Raw genomic sequence first — 5,741 nt, 5'->3', positions numbered from 1 at the left:
CTACACACATAAACATCAAGAGAAAGGAATAAAAGGAAAAACCTAATAATACGTCGCGTTATTCTTAAGACAAAACCATACAAAATGCTGCTAATTCGATTTTATTGAGCCTGTTTTAGACAGTAATGGTTAAAATACCACCCGCTTTTATTTCGATAATACGGGCTTAAAATAGCACACAATTAGAATATCATATTATCTATAATACTATTATAAAATCTATAAAGTGCACCGGACATCTAATGTAGAATTTTAGTAAAAACAAACAAAAACAAAAAACAAAACAACAACAAAAAAACAACAGACATAATTTACCTTCTTATTTGTATGCAAGGACTATGTTGTTTTTATGCAACGATTTTTCTGCAAATTTCTTCCTTTTTTGAATTACGTTTATTTTGTGTAACGCTGCCTCAATTACAGAGCCGAACATGTTACCGTTGTAAAACATTAAACAGTCATCCCTTTTACTTTATAGTAATGCAGAGTTCATTTTCTTATTAATCGATGTTAAAATGTTTTCTGTATTTGCGTGACAACGGTAAATGGTTTGCCATCCATTATCATTCCACTTTATTGCAACCATACGGAATAAATTTTGCTGAAATTGATACCAATCCTATCTATCCATTCTTAGACGTCATCACATGTATTACATAGTCTGTGCACTAAATTTAAGAGCGCATATTTTTCACTTTTTGACTTATTATAGGTATTCAATGCTTGTACTGTTAGGCTACAACCAAAATATGTTTTTCTGTACTTTTTTTTAGAATTAGCTGTGACTTCGTTAACATCCTTGAGCACGAATATCCTATTTTTGTCCGGTGCCCTGTATGGCCCCCTTGTTGTCTTTAAAGATAGAGGCATCAGAATTGCAGGCACACTGTTTGATCATAAGACAGGACAAATTGGGGTGAAATTAACAAGTGAGGTGGTGTTGACTCCTTAAAGCTACATTAAATACAATATGTAAACATATTTTCCGTCCGGCTTACAAACCAACCAAGTATTCTATAGTTTCGTTAACATTTTCAATAGTATTGCTGTAAATCTCATTAAAAATTGTTCATAAGTTATGATTTTAAAAGGAAAATCCCACGCTATCACAAAAGTTCGTATACGAATGTTCACATGCAAATGAAGACTTGTATAATAAGCTCGTGTTTGCCCTACGTCACAATGGTAAGATTAATTGTCACCATGTGGATCACAGCAAATAGGAGATATTCTTGTGCAAACAAACTTTGACCGTTTGAGATTCACGGTGCATTAGCCCTGTCGTTTACAAAAAAGTAATTATCTCATAAAAAGTTTGAATTTGTAAGAAAACATCTGTAATATATTGCGGAAATATACTGTTACATTTGGACTGCTACTTAAAAATATTGGTTGTTTTTATATTGATGTAAGGATGACCCAAAGGCGGTGTTTCTCATGCAAATAGAAATTGTACATCCAATTTTGCCACAATGACGTTGTAGATTTATGGCTTATAAAAATCACTGTGGTTGTCTGGACACCACAATTAGAACGGGTGTCGATATGAAACATATTTAATTAACGAGATGTAGCTATTTCTTTTTTATGAAATTTATTTAATGTAGCTTTAACGTTTGTAACGTCGGAGGTTCGCCAAAATCATCATTTGTGTTTAGGGGCCATATGACTTAAATTCTGTTAGTGCGACATAAAAGTAAACAAGCAAATTCGTTGAATTTATATCCCCCGCCGAGTACTGGTTAACTGAAGACATAAGGCTTTATATATATATATATATATATATATATATATATATATATATATATATATATATATTTATCATGGCGTAAACAGAAATATTCTTTGTACATGCTAAATATTCAGTGCAATAATTAAGCCATAACTCTGTGTTAAAAAGTAACATCTGGACATGCCAAAAAGATGTAAATTCCCTTTTTGTATCGATGGCTCCCATAAAGTTTTGTTGAAATCGATACAGCAGTTGCAAAGAAATAGCAATATTGCTCTATATGCATACAACAATATAATCAAGGGCCATAACCCTGAGATAAAGGGTCTGACCGGAACATGCGGACGATATGCGCATCTCCTCTTGATATCGATGATGCTTATAAAGTTTCGTTGAATTCCAGCCAGTAGTTGCAAAGAAGAAACGCAGAAAAGATTTTTGCTCTATATGCATACTGCATAACTAATCAAGGACCATAACACTGAGTTGAAAGGTAAAGTTTTGTTGAAATCGATACAGCAGTTGCAAAGAAATAGCAATATTGCTCTATATGCATACAACATAACTAATCAAGGGCCATAACTCTGAGATAAATGGTCTGACCGAAACAAGTCGACAATATGCGCATTGCCTCTTGATATTAATGATTCTCGTAAAGTTTCGTTGAATTCAAGCCAGTAGTTGCAGAGAACTAGCGCGGAAATGAAATTCGGACGGACGATAGACGGACATGTCAATATTTGGAGTTATGTGCTCTTTCTTTGATCTTTACATTGCATTTTTCTCCCATAAACCAGTAAAATTTACCACATAAACCAGTCGGTTTATGGGATTTCCTCCTTTTTTAACTAAAATTATGGACGGAATGTAGCTCATAGACCATTGGATGTTCGCCCGGACGGACAGAAGCCCTAAGGAAGTTTTCAGTAATTCAAAATGAACTTTTATACGATGGATGATAATATCATATTGTGTTATAGAACACTTCTTATCTTCTTTATAAATATATTTAATATCGGATCATGTAACAACTTCCATGTTTAATTCTTTTGAAGTTTGTTATGTCCAATACTAAATACTACATGTATCGACGTATTTATTCTTTGTATTTAAGAATTTCTATTATAAAACATATTTATTAGTTTATGACTAAATGCATAACGACATGAAACAGTAACTAACAATAGAAACGAAACACTTATTTGGAAAGATATAAGTGTCACACATGACTTCAAGCAAACACGGGTGCACCATTGATTGTCCTTAGCAGAGAAAATAACAAAAAATCGCAACATTCTTATCGAAAAACAAAGATAATTGCCCTCAAGAATTGAATATGATCATTGGATTCTCTGTTCTTGAAATTCTAATTTAGAATTGGCTGTCAATACTAAAGCTCTTTGTTATTCAGTAAACATCCTTAAGCAGAATTTCTCAGTTTTTGTTCGGTGCCATACTGCCCCCCCCCCCCATTGTGGGTCGTAAAGAAAGGTTGTGGCATCAGAATAGCAGCCGTTGTTTAATATCCTGTGTGATCATAATAGTGGATTTAATAGGTTTAAATTAGCCAGAAAAGGTGGTTTTGACTAACGTTTGAAACACGCAAGGTTCAGCAAAATCATCTTTAAGACATAATTCATGTAAACGACATAAAGCTATCTCTAGAAACCTTCCTTAATATAATGTTAATGTAATTCATTTCCTCAAAGAAGCAAGTTTACTCCAGTCATTACCCCTAGCAGAGAAAATAACATCAGAAAAAACAACATAAAAACAATCTCAATAGTTTTCTGAATTATTTAAATTACATGAAAATAGTTTGTTATAGAGATCTACAATGGAATTTGATTAGAGAATAATCTAAATTATACAAAAATAGATTTAAGGGCGATTAGCTGTGATGGAATTCCTTTGAGGTACTTTGTTTCCATTCGATTAAGATTTCTTTGTATCAATATGCTGAATTAATATCAGGAATCGTTTTCAGTAAAACAAATCTTCTATTTTAGTGTCGAGTATAATTTCCAACATGTAATTGGAGATAACAAAAAACACGATTGCACAATATAACAGGAAACAATCCACATACACATAAGTTACGAACTATTAACCGACAACATATAGAATATAGAAAATTAAAAAAGAAAAGCAGTAGCAAATTTGATAAAATGAAAATGCAAGCATAAATTTCAAATACAACAAAAAAATTACATACAAATATACTTGAACATTTAAGTAGACTAAACAAAATTAAAAAATGGATATTAGTAATATAAAAGAAGAAAATGGCACCAAGCATAAACAATTAGCATAATAAAACAAGACAACATAAACAAGGTCATGCAAATATGTATTCTTATTCAAATAGTAATAAAATGTAGGACAGACCTGAACACATATCTTTAGTGTTATTTGGCCCCTTGATAACGAAAGGCTTAATAACCGAATTTAAAAGATTTTAACCGTTATGTGTTTGATCCTATAATCCCAAAGTGGCTGAAGGATTTCCTTTAACGGTTCTTGTTGCTTGGTCGTAAGAGACGACTAAATGTGTTCGAATTACTGGAGTCTATGCAACTCTTAGCTCTGACAAGTGAAGTGGTTTTGACCCTTGCGGTTATTTTACAATTTTTATTGTGTTTTTATTGATGTAAATTCAAACACAACAAAATTTATTATTTAACGTCCCTATGAAAATATATGTTCTATGATATATAGTAAAAACATTCTGTGCAGCGGTCAAAAAATTGTTTTATACTATTCCGTTAATCAGAAAAAAAAACTAAATGTGTATGTTTTAAGATAGGTTTGTTTTAATTACTTTCTATTTTTACTAGGTTTTCTATACAAAACTAATAATATTATAAAACGTTCTTAAACTGTCCTCTTCTCGTTTCGTTTCGTGCACAAAAGCGCGAAAAATGGTTTTTCACATTCATACATACTGTATGCATCAAAACTGCAAATTAGGCTTCTACATAATCAAAACTGTAATTAAATTGTTGTAATGAAATATATATCAAATTCAAACACATTTCATTAGGAAGATTTATTTACTACATTGTAAAAGATCTTGAAAGTATTTTCAAAAGATATATTATTTCTTTAACACAAAGAATCAAAAGCCAAATACTTAGTGTCTTTCTTACAAAATAGAATATTTAAGGAAATCTCAAAACGGCAAAGTTGAAAATATATCAGGCTCGGTATATTCATTGACGATAGTGGAACATACAAGCTATCATCTAATCCCCCCTCACAACTGCTTAAGCGAAACTCAACATTTAACCGTAAAAATAGAAATTTTTATTTTTTAATATCTTGGAATATAATCGTGCACCCATCTGACCAAATACTTAGTCAATGATACGGAATTTACTTATTTATGAATATCATTTAAAACATTTTAAAAATCTTTTACGTCACTTTTTCTAAAAATGATAGCTAAACGGAAAAGGTTGTCCATCTTGGCAGTACATAGGATATGGTTTAGCATTGTCTAGGGCGGAAGCCGGCGGTTAATGCACGCTGCCGTCCACTTCCAATTTGCAACATCTGAAGCAGTTGTCACTAAAGATACGGTAAAATTGGATGACGATGGATTATTCAAAGTAACACGCTTGTTAAATAGCGTAGGGAATTGGTAATTGGTTCAAATAAACAAACAGACATATTTAAGAAGTGAGCAACATAACAGTAAGTGTTATAGACCGATGGAATATGTTTGAATAAAGATACTGTATACCATCAGAAACAAATCAAAGTTAATGTATTGCCAAGTTTTATGTTGATATATAGATTTATTTAGTAATACATGATATATTAAAATAATACTTATCATTGTGATCGATTTATTTATATTGTTATGTTGTGCAAGTTAGAAATCCCGTTTATGCATGTAATATTAGCAATCATTGTGCTGAACATAAATTTTATTGTTTGTATTGTATCTTGATTATACGGTTATATTGAATTTCCATTATTAATGCTTTAGTTTCATGCAAACAGT

This window comes from Ruditapes philippinarum, unplaced genomic scaffold (genome assembly GCF_026571515.1).
Source record: "Ruditapes philippinarum isolate M1 unplaced genomic scaffold, ASM2657151v2 ctg4609_1_1_1_1, whole genome shotgun sequence".
Taxonomy (NCBI): Eukaryota; Metazoa; Mollusca; class Bivalvia; order Venerida; family Veneridae; genus Ruditapes; species Ruditapes philippinarum.
The sequence above is the reverse complement of the archived record's forward strand: the minus strand, read 5'-3'. Positions refer to the sequence as shown.